The sequence below is a fragment of the Danio rerio genome, chromosome 15 (genome assembly GCF_049306965.1).
Source record: "Danio rerio strain Tuebingen ecotype United States chromosome 15, GRCz12tu, whole genome shotgun sequence".
NCBI classification, from domain to species: Eukaryota; Metazoa; Chordata; class Actinopteri; order Cypriniformes; family Danionidae; genus Danio; species Danio rerio.
In genome coordinates this window covers 23,947,192-23,969,699 of record NC_133190.1, presented here as the reverse complement: position 1 = coordinate 23,969,699, position 22,508 = coordinate 23,947,192, and the positions used below count along the sequence as shown (strand labels likewise).

General features: G+C 37.9%; 1 protein-coding gene and 1 long non-coding RNA gene across 2 annotated transcripts in view; one reads left to right on the top strand and one right to left on the bottom strand.

The window, feature by feature from the left end:
* Positions 1-22,508, bottom strand: part of LOC101886227 (ovostatin) — a 370,069-nt gene that overhangs the window by 67,202 nt on the left and 280,359 nt on the right. The gene's annotated exons all lie outside the window — the stretch shown is intronic.
* LOC141377833 (uncharacterized) lies at positions 15,447-18,102 on the top strand. The gene is made up of 3 exons (XR_012390828.1): positions 15,447-15,786; positions 16,004-16,263; positions 16,460-18,102. It is a non-coding gene; the product is annotated as an uncharacterized lncRNA (long non-coding RNA).

Sequence of the window (22,508 nt, the reverse complement as noted above, 5' to 3'; positions counted from 1 at the left end):
TGCCTGTGCTTATAATGCTAGTTCGTCCGACCACCGTTCCCTTGTACCTGTCAGAGTTTGCCTCAATTTCCGCCTCGGCTGCATCAGATAAACAGCACAGTGACAGACATAAAGGAAGCAGATCTCAGTTACGTTGGTGAAAAATACTAGAGTGAGAAATTTCCCAATGATTATTTGATGTGTTTGTTGTGGAGTTAATTCAAGCCTTTCTGCAACGATGAGTCACACGTCATTACAAAGTTCATGCACACTTTTCGTTTGCATATGTATTTGTTATTATTTTGTCTTCAATTCGCAAATTTAATACAATTAATTTTTGCTCATAAAATGATCATGCAAAGCGGATATCGAGATAACTTTATTCTGTCTGTAAAAAATAATAATCTCAAAGATGCTTCACACGTGTAGTGAGGTGATTTCAGTGAGGATGATTTACGCTTTTAATGTGAACACAGCGTCGCTTCCTCCATCTTTTGACAATTCATTATGAGCAACACATAGGAAACATAATGATTTCCTTGTCGGCGAGTGTGAGGATGGATGTTTCCTCTGCGGTGCTCAGCCGTGGCGGCGCCTGCCTGCTTCAGGACAGTGTGGATATTGTCATTTCCTCGCTGACTGAGCTCAGTCTCCCCCACCCTACTGTAGCAAACGACACCCTCACTTCATAAAAGACACATTTGTTTTAACTCTCGTGCCGTTCTCTATTGTTATGCGCTCCGAGTCGCATTTCTGCTTATTTTCAGATTCCCCGTTAAACAAAGGCTTTTGCATTGAGCAGGAGGAGAACAAACACATTTGTTAGATTGAAAACATCTTGGGTTTGTGTGACAATCGGGACATTGTGTACAAGAGTGATCGACAAAAATATAAAAGGCTGGTATTAAAAATATGGGGATTATATGCTGATGTTACCTATAGACTTCTTAAAGGGAAAGTTCACTCAAAACTGAAAATGTGTTCACTATTTACTCACCCTCAAGTGGTTTCAAACCTTTATGTGTCTCTTTTCTCAGTTAAACTCAAAAGAAGATATTTTGGAGAAAGCTGAAAAGCTGTGACTATTGACTTTGATAGAAGAAAAAGCAAATACTATAAAATTTAATGGCTACAGATTTCCAGCTTTCTTCAAAATATATTTTTTAGTGTTCAACAGAAGAAAGAAACTCAAACAGATTTGTTGCAAGTGAAGTGTGAGGAAATGACAGGATTTTCCCCTTTAACTAGCTGAACCTGCCTGTCATTTTCATTTCCTTCAGCTTAGACCCTTCAATAATCATAGGTTGCCACAGTAGAATGAACCGCCAACTTATCTAGCATATGTTTTACACAGCGGATGCCCTTCCAGCTGCAACCCAGTACTGAAAAACACCCATACACATGCATTCACACACCAATTTAGTTTATTCAATTCACCTACCACATGTCTTTGATACTGTTGGGGAAACCAAAGCACCCAAAAGAAACCCACACAAACACAGGGAGAACATGCAAACTCCAGACAGAAATGACAACTGATTAAGCTGGGACTCGAACCAGGAACCTTCTTGCTGTGAGGCCACAGTGCTAACCACTGAGCCTCCATGTCACCCCATTCTGAAGTCATATAACTATATTTTTTTCATGGTGATCAACATTGCAGTGTAGGTCCATATTTCTGGTAAAGTTTTCATTTAATGACTTGAAAATTTTGGTCGTACTCTCAAGTAATTAAATATTGGCTATGATATTTTTTAAATATACTCATATTCTCAAGGGCCTAAAATTAACGCTTGCCATGCACCAAATGTGAGTACAAATAAATGTTGCATACATGTTGCCAACAATGTTACTTGCCAGTTGGCTAGTAGCTTTTTTAATAATTCTGAGAATGTGATATGGTTTGGCATGATTATCAAATCGCAAACACTGCATAGTAATTATAAACGTAATCTAGTGCTTCATGTGATCACCTGAACACCTCATAATAACTTGTGTTATCATTGTTTGGAGAGGTGTTGTTTACAGTAAATGCTGCTCCACATAAATAAGCTTTGTGACACTTGTAAAAATAAAACATTCGAATTTTTCTTCGGCTTAGTCACTTTATTCATCAGAGGTCGCCACAACGGATTAAACCGCTAACTTATCCAGCATATGCTTTACACAGCGGATGCCTTTCCAGCTGCAAGCCAGTACTGGGAAAGAAAATGAGGCCTTGTTTACACTAATTAGTTTTAGTTTTAAAATGCTGTTTTAGAACAAAAACGATCCATGTCCACACTGGCATTTCACAAAGCATTTCTGAAAAAATCTCTGTGAAAACATGCAAAACGTGTGTTTTAAAACTAAAACGTATTAGTTTAAACAGGGCCTGAGAATGAGGTTTTAAAATCTGTCAACAAAAACAATTGAAAAAGAGAAGTTTTTATGTAGTTTTCTGAAAAAAGAGCTCTAGGTTGACCTTTAAAGGAAAGAATAAAAACATTAACTAATAGTTTTAGCTGAAGTGTAATTTTATTTTTTGGCTGGTAAAAATTATTTATTAAGGGTACATTCTTTGTAGCCCCTGTGAAATTTTGTGAATTGTTAAACTTTTAGCAAATGGTAACCTTGCTTTGCAATTATTGGTATTCAAAGAAACCCACTGACCTTGAGCAGGTCATTTCTATGACATGCTTTTGTTCTTGCGTGGTTCTGCAAAATGTGAAAAACTTAAGTAAATCAGAAAAAAAAACTTAGAAATAAATAAATAGAAAGTTGAAACATGGTGGGCGTCATGGTGGCGCAGTGGGTAGAACAATTACCTCACAGCAAGAAGGTCGCTGGTTCGAGCCTCAGTTGGCATGACTGTGTAAAGTTAGCTTGTTCTCCTTAGCTTGTTCGTGTGGGTTTCCTCCTGGTGCTCTGGTTTCCCCCACAGTCCAATCAAAGACATGCGCTATAGGTGAATTGGTTAAGCTAAATTGTCCGTAATGTATGGGTGTAAAAGGTTGTTGTTTCGAGTCCAGCTGGTTGCAACTGGAAGGGTTTCCTCTGTGTAAAACATGTGCTGGAATAGTTGGTGGTTCATTCCGCTGTGATAAATCAGAGACTAAACCGAAGGTAAATAAATGAATGAATAAAACATGGTTTAATTTTTATGTCAAGTTAAATTATCATAGTGTCATTACATATTGATCATATCATAATAATTTCTTTCTAAAACATGCTGGGTTCCACACAATTATTTCATGTTTTCCCAACATATCAATTAAAATTTCGTGGCTTGAACATAAAACAATTAAGTTGTCCCAAAAAATCTCAAGAAGAGTGCTTGTAGTTGAAGTAGTAGTTTGAACAAGAAGCAATATATATGTATTTTTGAGGATGGTTAATAAATTCACAAATACAGCGCTCAGCATATATAAGTATACCCCACACAAGTCTATCTTTTAAATTCATATTTATAATAGAAAGCTATACAATATTATATTTGAGGGTATACGGTAGATTAGGCAGTGCTGAAGCCAAATCAGGAGCTTATCTAACAAAATATCTTATATTATACGATAACTGTCCAAAAACTAGTACAGCCAAATGTATATGTTAAAGAAACATATTAAGTAAAAATTTTAAAAAGAGGTAAAATCATGAGAAGCAAAAGAAAAAAAAAACTGAATAACTGAGTTGCAATTTTGTAGATTTTTTTTTTTTTTTTTTGCAATATTTTGCTTAAATTTAATTGCATTATCTTTCAATTTCTAAATATGTTTGGTGACTAAAACATTATTTTAATAAGTATATGTTTAATAAATCTGTTTAGTTTAAATGCACCAAAATACATGCCTTTATTTACTAAGAAATTAATACAAATATTCATTTTCAAAATGGGGTGTACTCAATTATGCTGCACACTGTAGGTAAAAGCAACATCCCAAAGTCAATGACCCGCAGATGAGCAAAAAGTCCATTCTAAAGTTTACATAAGCGTCCGTTTCCTCCGGTGCCCTTGGCTGCGGTGTGTAAGGTGAGCAGATCGCGTGTCTCCAGTAACAACACCTGCTTCTCTGCCGTTCTGCTTAATATCTCCGGCACTCCTCTTATCAGCTTTGACTGCCAACTTCCGAGTTTTAGGAAAACACCAAATTGCCTCCCTGATCCCCTCATTCCAGCGACTCAGTGAAGCAGCGAGCAGGCCTCGTCCGATCGGCCTGGAAACGGTGCCATATGAGTGTGCGCCAGCTTCCGATGGCATTAATGCAGCAAATTGACCCTTTCGCTCAGCACTGCCAACTGTGAGGCTGAGAGAGAGGAGACTGATAGCTGACATGTGTGCATTGTGATACAGGCCGACTCAGACTGCTGGCGAGACTTTGGGTTGCCACATGAATGGATTCACTGTGGCCCTCAGAAAAGCTCCCACTTCCACATGGCAAAGCTGGAAGAGAATGCTTTTCGATAGCCTCTTGGCAAAGCAGATTGGGGGTATTGGACAACATTATGCACAATAAATGAAAGGGGGATTATGTAACTCTTCAGAAAGCATCGACAAAAATACCCTGCCAGAGCAGAAAAAGTGTTTTCTAGGTGACATGTTGTTTGGTTGTTCAAGCTATTTTCAGAAACACTGGAGCTGTGTGAGATTGCTTCTTCAACTCTGGGCACTCTTGAAAAAAAATAAACTTTCTGCAGGCACTTTCCGCGTTTAATTTGTCCACCAACAATGTTCCACAGTCAGTGTGAAGGATCACAGAAGGAAAGTCATGAACATTTCCAACACTGTGTCATTTCCAGCGCAGTTGACATTTGAAACTTAAAAAAAATTAAATATAGATTGATTCTGTTTTGTCTTACTAAAACTCATTTCACTGCTAACAAATTGTTGTTTATGTGATAAAACTGCTTTTATAGAAACTAAATTACTTGCAATGGAAATTAGGCCACAATTAATTATTCAAAAAACATTCTGTGTTGTCTTACTAAATATAATTTCATAGCGAACAAATTGTTTTTGGGGCAAAACTGCTTTTTTTTTCTAGAGGCTAAATTGCTTACAATGAAATCATGCCACTCTTACATTAGATTATTTTTAAAAAATTATTTTGTTTCTCAGTAAAACTAATTTCATAGTGAACCAATTGTTGTTTAGGGGACAAAACTGCTTTCATAGGGGCTAAATTGCTTGCAATAGAAATTATGCCACTCCCACAATTAATTATTCATAACAGAAATATTTTTTTACAAGTTTTGTGATCTCTCTTTTACACACAACTGAGTAACTGCATTTCTGTCATTTTGGAGCAAATCATATAATGTACACTACCATGTTTGGGACCAGCATTTTTTTTTTAATTAGGTTAAGACAGTAATGATAAATTAAAGGATGCATTTTTTTTATTTAACATCTGAAAGTCTGGTTTTCAGGAAAAGTTTAAAGGTGCTGTGCATTAAAATACCATAATATGTTTGCAGATATTGATGCCAAGCGAACATTCTTGTTTATCTGAAAAACAATGCTGAAGTCAGATATTCTGCTTTGAAAATGTGCGCTACGTGCAGGAAAGTTTGTCTTTGTTTTGGTCCCTTTAACCCACTACTACCATTTTAGCCAATTATATTTCGGCACCCCAGGTTGCCTTGGTGGAAAAAACCCATATTTGATTGATTAATTTCATTTATTCAGGCTCTCAAAGTGTGTCCGCAACAGAAATGTGACCTTCTGTGGACAGTAGCAGACTCAGAAATGAAATGCAGATTCACATGAGGTTATTGATTAGCAAATAATATAAATATTATGAACATAAACATTAGGTGTGCAGGTTACATTGTAACCGTGACCTAAAGCTGGATTTATACTTTCGCTTGGTGCCGTATCGTGCACTTCCACTGACTGTGTGCGCACCTCGAGAAATGGACGAGGCTTTATACTTGCCGCGCTCGCCATTGTGATATTCTTTAAAACGACTGGGGGTGGTCAAGAGAAACCCACTGTAAAATCAGACAGATAATCGGAGAAGTAGGACGTTTCCGGAATTACGTCATATAGTAAGTCATTCAGTATTTTTAAACTAATTATTTTTTATTATTTTTATTAATTATTTTAATGATTACAAGGATTTTTATATTCAAGATGTTTTTTAAATCCAACTTTAATGCATCACTTGCTTTTGATCATATCTCGGACAGTTTTACCTTTTAAAGTTTATTAAAATATTAGTGACAAAGAGAACATGAGTTGCTCTACAAATATATTTTTATTATAGCAAGAAAGCAAAAAAAGTACACTTACTAAAAAATACAGATGGTTTTTACACATTACTGTCAGGCTACTTTCTGTTCTCTACTTCCTGACCTTCCTGTTCCTACTACATTCCTGACCATTCCTCACCAATAAAACCTAGAGAAACAGGGCATCAGTATATTGTAAACTGATAGGTTTAAATATTCCTTCCCAGTTATCAAAGAAATAATTCTGACTTTAATATAGTTTTGCAACTATTAAATTGTTTTAAACTCAAAATTGCAATATATAAATCAGTGTAAACCTATGAACGGTGGAAAAACATATTCTGTAATTGTGTACCTGGTCTCCACTTTTGCCATGACCTCTTTTAGTTTTAACAAACTTATCCCTCAGGTTTTTCCAAACCTTTTAACAAAAACTTTCTCCTTTCCCACAGCTGTTGCAATTTCTAGCCAAGAATTACTGATCATTAGGTTATCTCTATGATCATGGATCATAAAGATGTCTGTACAGTCATACATGTTTCAGACAAAATCACTTCAAAGTGTTTCATAGTCAACTCAAATCAAATGCGGCTCCGCGCGCACTGTTCCCTTGAGTCTCAAAAAAAAAAGATGACTCCGCGATGACGTCACGTTCGACATGCGCACTCAAGCGAACAAGCAGAAGCATCGAGTATAAACCAATCTTAACAACAAGCTACGTGATGAGATGTGCATTGATAAGCAATTTGGCTGTTTGCACCAGACGAAACCCAAAAGAAATGTAAATACAGCCATTCAGAAGCACAGAATATGCACCCACTCACCAAATGGTAAGGTTTATAATTGAATTAATACATATTAAACCTCTTTGACATTATTAAATGTAGATGCTGAATCACTGATGTGTTTGTTTGCATTATTTCCCCGTTCTAAAGTTCAATTTCAAACGGTTTATTTTATTTTCAAGATCTGAGGTGAACTATCTGCTGCTGCTTTCAGTAGTATGGTAATAAAAATGTCATGACATTTAAACTCACATTATTAGTATTTAACACTGAATAAAGCTCTTGAGGTTTACTTAAAGAGCCCATATTATGGGTTTTTGAAAATTCCCCTCCATGTAGTGTGTAACACAGCTCTAAGTGAAGTGAAGTATCCAGCTAAGGCTTAAATCTGTAAGAATACAGTGTTTAAAACTGTTGATTCATCTATAAAAGAGTCGATTCATAGTGCTTCAAACGAGTCGCCTTGATACCGACTCATTAGGTGTTTCGCCATGACGTACGAACGAAACAAAGTTTTTCACGTGCACGCGCAAACCCGGGAGATTTCAAACCTGAGGCCCCGCCCTCTGACACAGTAACCCAGACACACACACACACACACACACCCACAAACACACGCACACAAACATGCCGGTCGATTGAAGTCACACTGCAGATGGATATATTGAGTCTCTACCCAAACATGAAACCTCAGCATTATAGCCAAGCAGTTGGAAACTACTGGAAACTTCTGGAAGCTACATGCTACAAAGAATACTTCATCTGCGTTTGCTAAAGGAAGGATCAGTAACTTACTGATGGACATCAGGATGGGTTTCTTCCATTTCTCAAGTGTAAGTACGTGCGGTTAAAGTTGTTGCCTCGTTGACTCTAGCTTGCAAATGTATTTAGTTGTGATTTGTTACTTGTAACCGAGTGTACTGTATCAGGTTAACTGGCTATATTCTCTTATCGCGTGCAAAGTCACGTTAAAAACGCGACGCGTGGTGCTTTGTTTATGGAGCTCCGTGGTAACGTTAGAGGTGTGCATACCCGCGGCTGTCCCCGCGCCAGATTTCTGCGGCGCGGGAATAAATTTCCGAATAAATCGCCGGAGCGGTCGGTAACGGGTTTGATTTGGGACGGGAGCGGGCTGCCTGAGAAAGAGAAAGATGTGTCTGCTTGGTGCTTGTGTGTTAGTGCGCACGCGCGCGTATGAGAGAGAGAGAGAGAGAGAGAGAGAGAGAGAGAGAGAGAGAGAGAGAGCGAGCGAGCGAGCGAGCGAGAGCTTTATGCTTGGTGCTGTGTGTGTGTTTATACAGATTTTCGGTTTTGTTCTCCCCCGCTCTTTAGCGGGATCGGGCGCGGCGGGCAGAATATGGGGCGGGTTCTAAGGCTAAAACCTGGCGGGTGCGGGCGGAAGCGGGAGCGTTCTCGTCCGGAGGTGTGTGTGTGTGTGTGTGTTTGTGTGGCAGCTAAAATCCACGCCTACACTATCTAGCGTGTATGAACTGTGATTACTTTTTAAATTGCTGATTAGCTATTGGCCATTTCACTCTCTGACTGAAGGCAGTCGACCAATCGCGACAGACTGTCATCGGTCCAATCAGCGCAGATTAGCTTCGCGCTAAGGAGGGGTTTGGGAACAAATGAATCACTGAACGATTCATACAGGAGTCGCTGGGATAATTAGGTAAAAATAAATGCAGATTATAAGACCATGAAAGTGTTTTTTGACCTTGCATGCATATTAGACTGTTGTTGGAGACCCTTACAACCAAGATATGACCCTATTTCATGTATAATATGGGCTCTTTAAGGTGATCATTGCCAGTTTTCTGTTGTTTGGCTGCAAAAATAGAAACCGTTTCTAAAATATAAATTCCAGGTGTTGGTTAGGACAAAAACTCCTTTTAATAGTAACATATTCCTTTTATTTAGAACACAATATAAATTAGCCTGAAAACAGGCTCACTTCTGTTGGTCTTTAATCTGGCAACCTATGCTTGCTTGTGTTTTGTTCGAAGAATGCACTACCTAGTTCAACCACTGGGTGTCAAACTTACATACTGCACCTTTAAGTAATAAAATATTTGCATAAATGTGACCCTGGATCACAAAAACAGTCATAAGAATCAATTTTCTGAAATTGAGATTTATACAATGGTTTGTTAGAATACTACAATAGACACATATATGAAAATCTATGTATCTGTGGGTTAAAAAAATCTAAATACTGAGAAAATTCAATTTAAAGTTGTCCAAATTAAGAACTTAACAAGACATATTACTAATATTAAATTTTGATATATTTACACAAGGAAATTTACAAAATATTTTCACTGAACATGATCTTTACTTAATATTCGACATAGAATGTATTGCCAAAAAAACACCCATGCAATATAAGAATTGGTTTTGTGTTTTAAAATAAACCAGTAATTTGAAAACATGATAATAGTTCTTAAACATAACCCTAACATATCAAAAGTAAAACCATGTGACTTAGTTGAACTGCCAATAGTTTAAAAAGCCCTGTCAAAACTGTGAGGTATAGATTCCTTCACAGTTCAATAAAGTACATTCCCGAACACGTGTGTTTGCTTTAATAATGTTCATGAGCATGCACATCACAAGAACCCCAGTGAGCCATTAAACCCATTAATAATAAATGCACTGAGTGCCTGGCCTAAAATGCCTGAACACGACACATATGACATTAGCTACATGGCAAGTATATATTCCTACTGTAATTAAGCACAGGATTGTGTTGAACAGGAGTAAAGTGAGATTGGCTCTTGTGATTGGCTGCTTCGTCCACCAATGTGCCGCTGCAGCTCACCTCTAATCAGCCTCTTCCTGTAGACCGACTCCAACAGCGCTTCTGTTTCCTTTTATCTTTCCTCCCCTCCGCCTTCAACAGATCACATTGCACAGCAAAAACGCCTGTTAACTCTCCCCGTCCTCCTGCAGCCTTCCCAACCTGACAACAAAGAAATTGGTCGACAAAGCTTTTTGGGGTTGAGAATTTCAGCATTCGCACAGCAGCTGTTTTAGTTTATGAAGCTATAGGTTAAAAATGCCCTTTTATTAATTAGCACAATGAATATTCAGACTGTATTTCAAATGCATTAGTCATTCAGTCATCTGTTATATTAAGATCAAGAGTGCAGGTATTATGTAAATATGTGAATATCTGATGCAATGCTTTCAGGAATGCAGAACATCTGGCATTGCACCACATTCCACTGAATTCCCTCAGTCATTTTTGAGAAAAACCTGAAGGTATCTGTTTCGTTTTGTGGCATGTGTTGCTGTTCTAAATAAAGAAAAAAAGAAAAGAGAGATGTTTTATTACTATTTTTTTTCTTCCAGGCATCCTTGGACTATAACTCACGTTCTTGGCCTTGGTGTTGTACCCATTCCTGGCACACCATAAAAAAAATCGTTTTACAATATCTGTTGTGAAAAGCCGCACCTTGATAAAATGTAATTGAATTTAGTTTGTCCTTGGTCTTCTGCGACTTTACTGAAATAAAGAAATGAATTCATAGCATGGCGTGAAGGACATAAGACATTCAATATGCAAGTATACTTTCAGCGCAATTGCAAAGTGTCTCATCGGCCAACCTTGTGACGGCAAGGAATATTTGATTTGAATTGGGACTCCCTCGAAATACTGGAATCATGGCTTTTAATAGATTTAAAAAGAGTTGCTCATCAATTATGCAGCATCTCCTGCCTTTAAGATGAGACGGCAAAGATAGCTTAAGGAAAATGAGAGACTTTTCAGAGCTGGATTCTGTGCCTGTGTTAACAAAATAAACTCCATACGTCTTTTCTTTAACGTGAACGCGCGGAACTGCGTGCGCTAGAGAGTCTGCGAGGGGCCAGGTGTTGCTAGATTCGGCTTCTCAATGTCACCGGTGATGTGGAAGGACAAAGGCAGTATTGAGAGCCCAGTCAGAGGCCTGGGAGGAGCGGGATAGTTTTACAGAAAAGCCTCTGTTTGTGCCAAGCCTGCACCCGTACACAACAGACACTGTGTTCTGCTGCTCCGCTCCCAGCTTTGTCCTTGCGCTCTGCCTCTCTCTTCCCCCCTCTTTTCTCCTTGTTTCGAACAGGTAGCAATGGTGCTCGCATCTAGGCCACAGATCGGAGAGACAGATAGCTGACTGTTAAGAACACAGTTTGGCATTCTAGACTCGGGCTCTTAACGTCCCACACAAAGACCTGGAGCCGGACGGAAACATGATAAAGGTGCGCGCCATCTCGCTTGCTAAGCACACCGAGCAGTGACGCCCCCCACCTCAGACTACTGGGAAGTCTCGCTCCAACGGACATCTGTCTGTGGTCTTTTACCTGCTGGGAATGGAAGACCTTTGAAAGGAAATCTAAACTTAATCATTCCTAAAACATGTGAAAAACTTCTGAAATATGTCAAATGCATGGTTTTGGAACATTTTTCAGCGAGACCAATGTGATCACATCAACACGTCCATATTTTTTACATGAGACTTTGAGAATAAAATGTTTCCAGCTTGTTTAAATATGGTTTTACATGTAAAGCTTAAGTGGTTTTCAGTAGGAAATGAAATGATGAGATTGGAACGGCTAGATTAAACCAACTCAAACCAAAAAAAAGCTGCACAAAAATGACATTTCTATATATTTCCTGGTTTTAAATTAAAGTAGAAAGGAAACCTGTTTTACTGATATCCTTCCATAGTCGAAACACTGACTGAGCAATTATATGAGATGTAAGATGTTCTTACACATTCACTCTTAAAAATAAAGATTCCAAAAAGGGGTTTTCAGTGATTCCTTAAGAACTATTTATGATACCACAATGACATTTTGACTGAACGGTTGTTCAACAAAAAACTTTACACTTATTGGAGTTAACTTGAAAAGTTCAGATGCAAAAACCTGTAAATGCCATTTGAAATGTTCTTCTAAAAATCAGCATTTTCATCAGGGTCCAGTGTGTAGGGTCCAGCTTCAAGGTGAAATAACTCAACATAAACAATAGAGGCTGAAAATAATGCTTATTTTTCTATGGAAATTTCAGATGGCACTTAGAGGATTTTGCATCTAAACTGCTTGTTAACAAAGGTTCAGCAGCAGGACCATGCCTCACTTTGCCTCAAACAATCACCTACTCCCTAAAACGTATTTAAGGCAGACCAGCCCTCTAGCACTGTTGTTCTCGTTCTCTCGAACCCTCCCTCCCTCTATTTCCTTGCTTCCCATTAACAATTCTTATAACCCTTTCTTCCCTCCTAGGTCAGGGGTTAAACCAAAATATTACAGAGATGGTACCCCCACTCTGAGTCTCTGGGCATCATCGTAAGATGCCCGAACTACCTACCTACCTGTTGACTGTTTATCATCTTACCTCCATTCCCCTTTATCACACTCTTCCCTTACTATCCCTTTTTTATCTCTAGAAATAAAATCCATCAATCTAAAAACCCAAGGACAGTGCCATGGCGCAGTGGGTAGCGCTGTCGCCTCACGGCAAGAAGATCACTAGTTTAAGCCCGACTGGGTCAGTTGACATTTCTGTGTGGAGTTTGCATGTTCTCCCCGTGTTTGTGTGGGTTTCCTCTGGGTGCTCTGGTTTCCCCCACAGTCCAAAAGCATGGGCTATAGGTAGTGTATGTGTGCGTGTGAATGGGTGTATGGGTGTTTCCCAGTTCTGGGTTGGGGCTAGAATGGCATTCGCTTGGTATAAAGGAATGCTGGATAAGTTGGTGGTTCATTCCGCTGTGGCGACCCCATATTAATAAAGGGACTAAGCTGAAAGAAAATGAATAAATGAATAATCTAAAAACTCTTTTCCACTAGAAACAACATTTTATGCAATTAAACATTTCCAGGGATGTTAGAGGTACTGACCACAGTGAAAAATATCTATTTTTTAAAGGGTTTGTTTGGTGTTACAACTAGTAGTAAAGGAGAATAATTGATGGCGTTCACTACACAGCCCTCTGTCATGCCATATTAAAGAGCTTCAGAATTGCTATTTTTAAAAACTACTGTGTTTGATTAGCACACATGCATAATGAACCAGAACCTAAGGTAAATCATTCATTCATTCTTTCATTTTCCTTCGAGAAATAGTTTCTATTTCAGAAGTTGCCACAGCAGAATGAACCACCAATTAACTCATTCCTTCATTTTCTTTTCGGCTTAGTCCTTTTATTAATCTAGGGTCACCACAGCAGAATAAACCACTAACTAATTCAGCATATGTTTTACACAGCAGATGCCCATCCAGCTGCAACCCATCACTGGAAAACAGCCATACACTCACTCATTCACACACACACTCATACACTACGACTAATTTCATAAATTCATTTTCTTTCAGCTTAGCCCCTTTATTCATTAGGGTTTGCCACAGCGGAATGAACCTCCAACTATTCCAACATATGTTTTATGCAGCAGATGTCTTTCCGGCCACAACTTAATACTGGGAAACACCCATACACTCACTCAATTACACACACTCATACACTTTGGCTAATTTAGTTTATTCAGTTCAACTGTACCGCATGTATTTGGACTATGGGGGAAACTGGAGCACACGGAGAAAACCCAAGTGAACACGGAGAACGTGCAAACTACACACAGAAATGTCAACTGGTCCAGCTGTGACTTAAACATACCGTACTGCCTATTGAAGTAAAATCCTTTAGCATTAAACCATCTTTTCTCGTGTCTCTCAATCAAAGTTTTTTCTTAATGGTCATGTAATAAAATCTCTCATACGTTAGCTCACTGACACATCTTACTCCAGTATCCTTTGAATTTGAGGAAATGAGCAAGGAAGGAAGAGCATAAGACAGGAAATGAAGAAAAGAGAAAATGTAGGCATCTCAATACACGCCTCGACTCACACACAGCTCAGTCTCGGAGAAAGTGTGTCTGGTCTGATCCTCTCACAGGGGTGTGATCTGCCTGCTGCATGAAAACAGAGAAAGATGACACTGATGTGATAATGAGACCCACCCAACCGCACAGACAAACAGCCTGTCCTTCCCAAACTGACAAGTCATCAGAAAGCAGTCAGCGGCAGCTCGGCCCCCATCCTGAGCAGCATCTCCTGCACCTCCATCCGTCTCTCTCTCTCTGTTTCTGGCCTGATTCTGCGTGACATTACCAGCCGGTGCTGCTCCTCCACCTGCCTCTGCCCAACTCACTGACCAGCCACTTTCATCATCATCATCCTGCACACACATCACTGTGACCGGGACAAACCATCAAATCAGCTGCACTCCAGTCCACTGTGAGAGAGCAGAGAGCTCTTTTTAGAAAAAGAATTACATATACAAAAATAAAAACCTTTCTTATTGTATCTGTGTTTGATTTTTTTTTACTAATAATCTCAATCATAACTGATGTTTTTAATCATATTTGCATGTTTACATAATGTCATGTTTATTATAATTGGAGATTAGAGAGCATACCCATTGATGTGCAAATACTGTGTGGCAATCAGAAGCCTTTGGTGTTTATTATGCAGTTATGAGAAGCAGGGTTGTGGACAAATGGGATTTGACTGTGGGCTGGGCTAAACAAGACAAGCAAACAAAAAACAAAATGCACTCTTTTTTTTGTCACTGGATATAAAGTACATGTAATGTAATGTTAAAGGTGCAGTTGGGGATCTGCCAAAATGCTAACCGTTAGCATGATAGCTTTAAAACACAAGCTTTCAAAATCTTCTATCCAAAGGCATGCCTCCTGAAATGACAAATGTGCACATTAAAGACGACAGAGACCTACTAGATCATGTCATTTACCAGTTTTTAGTACTTATTAATACTATAATTCCGAAGGAAAAACTATATTATGTCTAGCACGTTTTCAGTTGTGTAGCAAGCAAAACTTGTCATAATGTGCAATATTTAATGCATGCAAGAATCGCTGGTCTCTCTCATGCACTTTGCCCTAAATCAACTATGCTTACTGGTGAATCGGCATGATGCAGGAATTACACTTATTACTAAGTCATACTTGCATGCTATTTTAGACTGAATATTCAAAGTAGCATAGTAAATAATATAGGGAATGCTTCACAGGTTGTCATTGTTCGAAAATGAAACATTGTGATGTGAATAAAACCAATTTCACCTCAGTAAAGCAGGATAGGACGAATAGCGCTATTTACTGATGTTTTGTTGTTAACCTGAATAAAAATCTACATTATCGATGCTGTAAAAGGTTCCTTATGAAACAGAAAATAGTCACACCAGTCATTCCCCAGAAGATTTCAGTGGCTGAACAACACTTCTGTGCATATAACCCATTCATAAAACAACAAATCTACATCAGCTTTGTGACTAAAATAGTTTTTAAACATCACATTACTTGTCTAAAGGAAATACTTCAGCCATGGTGTTGTCCTTCCACCAGTGTGCAAAAGTAACTCCAATATTGATTCAGGATTTTAAAAAGTTTTGATTCAGCTTTTTTTTTTTTTTTACCTCTGTCACTCGTGTGCACATGAATGCATGTTTATTTGCAAACGGCGGATGTCTGCATGAACAGGAGTGCGCAGATGTACTAATCTACATTTGCTGACAGACAGTTTTGGGCTACTTATCAGTATTATTAGAATTGTTGGCCCAACAAATTTTAATTGGATGAACATTTTTTGTCTTATGCCTTAGCCAAAATGTAAAAATACATATAAATGTTTAGATCATTTACTTAATAAGTACTATTGGAATGTGAAGAGACTTTCAACCAGCACAACAAAAAAATGTTTCTGAAGACAATCACCTACACTCTCAGAAATAAAGGTACGCTAGCTGTCACTGGGGTGGTACCTTCTCAAATGGTTCACATTTGTACTTAAAGGATCTATATTGGTTCCTCAAAAGTATATATTGTACCTACAGATTTTAAGAAGTACACTTTTGTACTTGTTAGGTACAAATATGCACCCTTGAGGTATTTATATGGACCTTTTAGGTACGAATTTGTATCTTTTGAAAAGGTATCACCCCAGTGACAGCTCACGTGCCTTTATTTCTGAGAGTGTGCACCTTTAAATAATGAAACCATAGCCTCACTTTAATATATAAAGGTCCTGTGAAATGCTTTGTAAAGTGCATTTTTGTTCAATGTGTGAAGTAACTACAACTGAAACATGAAGACACGATGGGACATAAAATAGCTCCTCCCACTTTATAAAAAAACAGCCAATAGTGTTCGATTTTATCACAGCTCTGCCAGTGAGAATGGTTAAGCTCAAGGGCATCAAATGTAAGGAAAATGAGAAGCCTCTAGAACAGGGGTGGCCAACCCTGTTCCTGGAGAGCCACCGTCCTGCAGATTTCAGTTGCAACCCATATCAAACACACCTGCCTGTAATTATCACGTGGTGTTCAGGTCCTTATTAATTGGTTCAGGTGTGTTTGATATAGGTAGCAACTGAAATCTGCAGGACGGTGGCTCTCCAGGAACAGGGTTGGCCACCCCTGCTCTAGAAGGTGGCAGGACATGTTAGATACTATAAAGCATTTGATTAGTCTGAAAATTTTAGAAGAAACTGAAGTATGAGGTAATGTCAAAAAACATCAATCCATTAAAGCAAAGGTGACAAACTGCAAGTTTTGGATCAATGCTGTTTAATGTTTAAATGCAAATTGTGTCACTGTTTTTGGAGCACAATAAATAATATTTTCATTTCCCTGGGACTTTAAACACTTTCTTTAAATAAATTGTCTAACTATAATATAGGCTACACAATAAACAACAACAGACACAAAAACGAATGGTATATTGTGCACGTTACTGCACAGCGACTGAAGCAGCACTCAGGTGGGTCTGTTCCAGTAGGTGCTGAGCATTTGTGGATCTTCAGAGAGCAGCAGGAGGAGGACATGAGATAATCAGCCGTCCACAGAGCCGTGACATTCGCCTATTGTCTGCTCTTCCAGGCTGACGGAGCACAGAGAAAAAAACGGAAATGCAGCTTTAGTTCTGCGTCAGTCACTTTCCCTTTTCTTCCCGCGCCGAAGCAAGTGTCTGAGAGCGGCATTCATGAGCGTCTTCCTCTCCAACACCTCCGAGCAGAAGAAAACCTCAAAACATCATCACTCCAAGACGGTGAACACACCAGCCTCCCCTAATGCCACCAGCAGACTATTGCCTTTCCAGAGGAATTCTGACGATGGTTTTTTAATATTGCACGCCGCTTTGCGCCTTCAGATTTCACGCTGCAACATTAACACGAGCTGACACCGGGGATTAGAGACAGACAGCTGGAATGCCCGGGCCTTTTGTGCCGCGTGGATCTCTGCCAAAAGCCTTCGCTCTGGGGCCAAGAGGGACCTGGGAAAAAGAGTGCTCCTTGGAAATAAACACAAGACTGACCAAGAGGAAGGAATGTGCCATGCCATTGGTGGACAAAACGTCTGAGCGAACAGAGAGCGAGAAGTTTGGGACCAGCAACCTGTGCAGCAGCTGCTCACCCTCCGTCCTGCAATTTTGTTGCGCTCTTCGTGGGCATCTTCTTCTGAATGTGTCTGAATGACACACCTCCCACAGAGATTCCTGCTCTGAGTACTGCCTCATTCCAGGGGCAGAAATGGCATTTGCAGTTCACTAAATGGCATATTTGTCAAAACATACTTCTGACTTTTTCTCATTGATGTTAAATATTTGAGATTGCGTCATCACACTGAAAAATACATATGTATTAGTCATTTCTACTTGCATTACTTTCAACTGACTTTTAAAGTTATTTGAAAGAAAAGTTCAAACATGATCTTAAGTTATTTTGTGTAACATAAAACATACTGTCATGACCTTGGGCATATAGTAGCCTACATTTTACATTCTACCCTGAATAAATGATTTCTGCAAAATTGTTGCAAATAATTTATATATGTTGAATTTAAACAAATTAAATTTAGTAAGTTAAACCTAATTTGTTCATTTAAATTCAGCACAAATAAATTGTTTACAATCACTTAACTTAAAAAAAGATGTAAATGCAAGGAACCATCTTTGAATCATTTGTTTTCAGTGAAGTGAGAAAAGTGAAATCGAAATTGTAGTTTATCTTGATGGCCTGAAATAATTAAAAATAAAATAAATATGAAAATTTGATTCAATAAAAAAAAAACCCACTAAAATACCAAAACCACCTTATATTATTAGTAATAATTATTGTATATTGTTATTAAATATAATTGAATCATTAAATTTATTATTATTATCACAACAGTACAGTTTATATATTTCTAATATTTGGTATATTTTTGTAATTATATAACAAAACTATGTAAACATGCATACTGTAAATGAAGTCCTAAATGTAATTTTTTCATACTATTTTTTACATGCTATTTTTATGTAATAAACTGATTTGAATGCACAATTCTATTTTAAAAAAACTAAGATGAATGTTAATTATGGAATAAAAATGACAAAATTACAGTCTTTTACTTGATAATAATGATGATAATAGTAATAATAATATCACTTTATTTGTAATGTACGGTACATTAGTGTTGCATGGTGGCTCAGTAGTTAGCATTGTTGCCTCACAACAAGAAGGTCGCTGGTTCAAGTCTCGAACCAGTTGACATTTCTGTGTGGAGTTTGCATGTTCTCTCCGTGTTGGCATGGGTTTCCTCCAGGTGCTCTATTTTCCCCCACAGTCCAAAGACATGCGATAGGTGAACTGAATAACCTTAATTAGCTATAGTGTATGTGTGTGAATGTGAGACTGTATGGATGTTTCCCAGTACTGGATTGCAGCTGAAGGGCATCCACTGTGTAAAACACATGCTGAATAAGTTAACGGTTCATTCTGCTGTGGCGATCCCTGATCGATTGAGGAATGAATGATTCGGTATTTGTGATAAATGATATATACTTTGAGTCTTTTTTAAATATAAGTGTTTTTAAAAAATAATAATGGTGTAAATAAAACACGTGTGTACTGTACACACACACACACACACACACACACACACACACACATTCACATACAAACAGTCAATCACTGCTGCAATCTATTTTTCAGAAAAAGTTGGGACATGTAGTTGATTTTTTATGCTATTAATTTTTAACATTATTTTTCATAAAATGAACAGATTTAAATGCATTGGCTTGACAGCTCTATTTTAAAAATATCTTCCTGTAGGAATGAAAAAACAGAGTAGAGTGACTTTCCAATGTAACACATTAATAATCAAGAAACACTTCAAAATTGCACTTAAAAAGGGGAGTGGAGAAGGTCAGGATTGAGGAAACTTATGCCAGAAAGTTTAAAACATGCCAAATTACAAAATGATTTATTTTATCAACATAAAGCCCTGAAGATCAGAGGAGAGCAATTACTAATATTCTTGCCCAAGAAACTGGCCTATTTATTTTTCTCAGTTTATCCTGGCAGTTTCAAAAGACATACTAGCATAAATATCTTAAATATCTGCCAAGAATCTGAAGGCTTCTGTCTCATGCCAAACCAAACGAACTGTTACAGTTTCTTGAATTATTGTTGCATTAAATGAATAATGGTTTGTTTGTATTCATAGATGTTAAATGCATTTGTATGGCACTCTTTTATACATGTCATTGTTGAAATTGAAGTTGAATAATAAAGAGACATTTTAACTGAGAGAGTGGTATGGCAAGAACACAGTTTTACTTGAGTACAGATACCTGAATAAAACATGATTCCAGTAAATGTACTTTTTACTTGAGCCAATGATTTTTTTAAAAAGTAGATTTTTAATGTACTCTAAAAGGGTTAGTTCACACTAAAATGAAAATTGGCACATGATTTACTAACCAAGGGAAACTAAAGGGAAAAGCAAAAAATAATCTGGCTCTTTCAAGCTCTACAATGGCAACGTTTTAGCTGTTTTTCTTTAACAGGTTAAAACAAGTACAATTTGTCCATCTATCCATAAAAAATAAATGTAGTGAATCATTGCTATTTTTTTGTAAGAAAAATATTCATTTTAAAACTTCTTTCCACTAACTTTCTTACGATGTCTGCCTTTTTGGCAGATGACATGAAGAGATGAATGTGTTGCAGCTAACCTGTTAAGTTTACTGTAGACTCACTCTGACCAGAGCATTTAAATTAGTAATATCCTTTCCATTAACAGTGAGTTGAATGAAGATTCGCTTTTTTATCATTTATATAAGTAAACAATTAACTCCATACTAACTTTGAATGGATCATTTGAATCAGTGAAATACTGCAGTCCCATAGGGTTGGCACAAATTCAGTGGTGTAGTCCTTGCAATACGGACGTACACTCAGTATGCTTACTTTTTTTCCATGAGGTGTTTGGATAAAACCTATTCTGAGGATCAATAATTGCGTGTACCCTCAGTATACTCACTTATTTTCTAATTAAACTTCCCTAATTAAAATGTTTTCACGTCCCCTTTTACTGTAAACCAAATGTTTTTTAACTTGCATCCTAATTTGTTGCAACTGGTGCATTTTTGTTTAAATTATGCCATTCCCCGCCCCCTGACGAGTGCAGGCAGGGCCGGATTAATGTAAGGGCTAGGTGGGGCTGAAGCCCCAGGGCCCTTGGAAGAAGGGGGCCCATGATTGGCTGAAGAAATAATTTGGGCTATGATGCGGGAAACGCCTTTTTGCATTATGCTTTCTCTTGTCTGTAATTTGAGGTATTCCTTTCGGTTCGCTGCTGTTCAAAAATGCCGGTGCTAAACTGGGGCTTTAGAGTGACTGTAGCCCAATCAGAATATTGAATAGCCCTGTTTAAGTCACCAATAAGGATTATCAGATGTCTCAATTTTCCCAGGACAGTCCCTTATTTTATCACCAACACGAGAACCGTCCAGTCAAAGGTAGGCTAACCAAGCTCATGGTAGAACAAAATATTAAATCCAAACAGTCTTCCTCATTAAGAAACTTGTACATGTAGAAACAGAAGTTGGGGTAGGTGGAATCATACTGAATGGACTGCCGCACGGCAGTTACAGCTGCACTCAAACCATCGCCAGCCCACACAATCCTTTCATCACACAATATAACCAAGACAGTGTGCGAACCAATCAAATAGCCTACATGAGCAGTTATCAAAATATCCATGGCTGCGGAGTATCTACTGTATCTCAAATAAATACACCTGGTTATGCTTTACAGTAAGTCACACTGAACCAGTAAGAAAGCAAACTTTTTTATGAGTGTTTACTTTGTCCCTTTTATGAAAACGACAGTAATAATATGGAGCAATGAAATATTGGCACTGGCTTTCATTAGACAATATATCTAATGCAATAAATAAATAAATAAATAAATAAATAAGGATGCTAACCTTCTGTAACTCAGAAGACTACAATAAACTGTTTTGGATATTAAAGCCTGGATATTACAGATATTATATCATTAGAGATTTATGCTCAGCTTAAGTTCTAAAGAACCTTTTAAAAGCTAAACCCCTATTTAAAGTGTTTAAATAGGGGTGTTGTAAAAAGAAATGTTGAGGCATTGTGCTGCATTTATGAGCGTCATCTTCACTGTATGCGTATTCATAACAGAACGGAGCCTAACATTACTGCCTCCTTTTTATTTTCATTGAAATTATGAATCATACCCTCTCTTTTGCTGAATATCAGTTTTAATAATCAATAATGGCCATTAAAAAATATAACGTACAATAAGTTTATACATTATAGTAAATAAAGGCAAGTAATTACTCAATGTACAAAATGTATGCGGTTAGATTAATTATTAACTTATTTTTGCGCTCAGCCAAAACACGTTACCCGAGAACAATAGATTCAAAAGACCAAAGTCAGGGAATATGCTGTTAGATATAGACAACAAGATGAATTAAATATCACGTTTAACAAATATAGTGAGATCAGATCCAACGGGAGATCCTTGATGAACACTCCGACGAGCACAGCTCTCATCTTGGGAGATAGGCTGCAGCGCATGCCAGAGAGTGTGTGTGTGGTCACGTGATGTGCGTTTCAGTCGTTTTGTGTGGACGGAGAGCTGTTCAGAAACGCTGGGTGAAACGATAGTGTGGACGCGGATCGTTTTCAATCTAAAACGCCGTTTTAAAACTGAAACGCACTAGTGTAAACTGGGCCATACTAAACTCTAGCTCTGTCTAGATATCTGAACAGATGCAATTGGATTCGTCAAATTCACAAATTAACTGTTCAGTGTGAACTGACTTCACAGGATAACTGTTATTCAGCTGGATCACGAATTGTACTCCGCTATCACGCCTCTGAGTGGGTGACAATATCTCTAGTTCCAGTGCCAATCATTTTGCTTTAGAAGTGTCATGGAGAGCCATAAGTATTCATTTTGTTTTGACTGTGTTTCACCAGTTCGCTTGCTCATTCAGTCCTGATAGATAATGGTAAATGAACTTGGCTTGATGTCCTTAAAGGAAGCTTGAACCTCCTGTCTTTGAAGGAGGCTACACATTTAAACTCCCAAATGAGTGTAGTTTTAAAGAAAAGAAAAAAAAAGAGCGAAAATGAGGAGGATAAGAGGAGATAGCGGAAATAGTCAGCTGG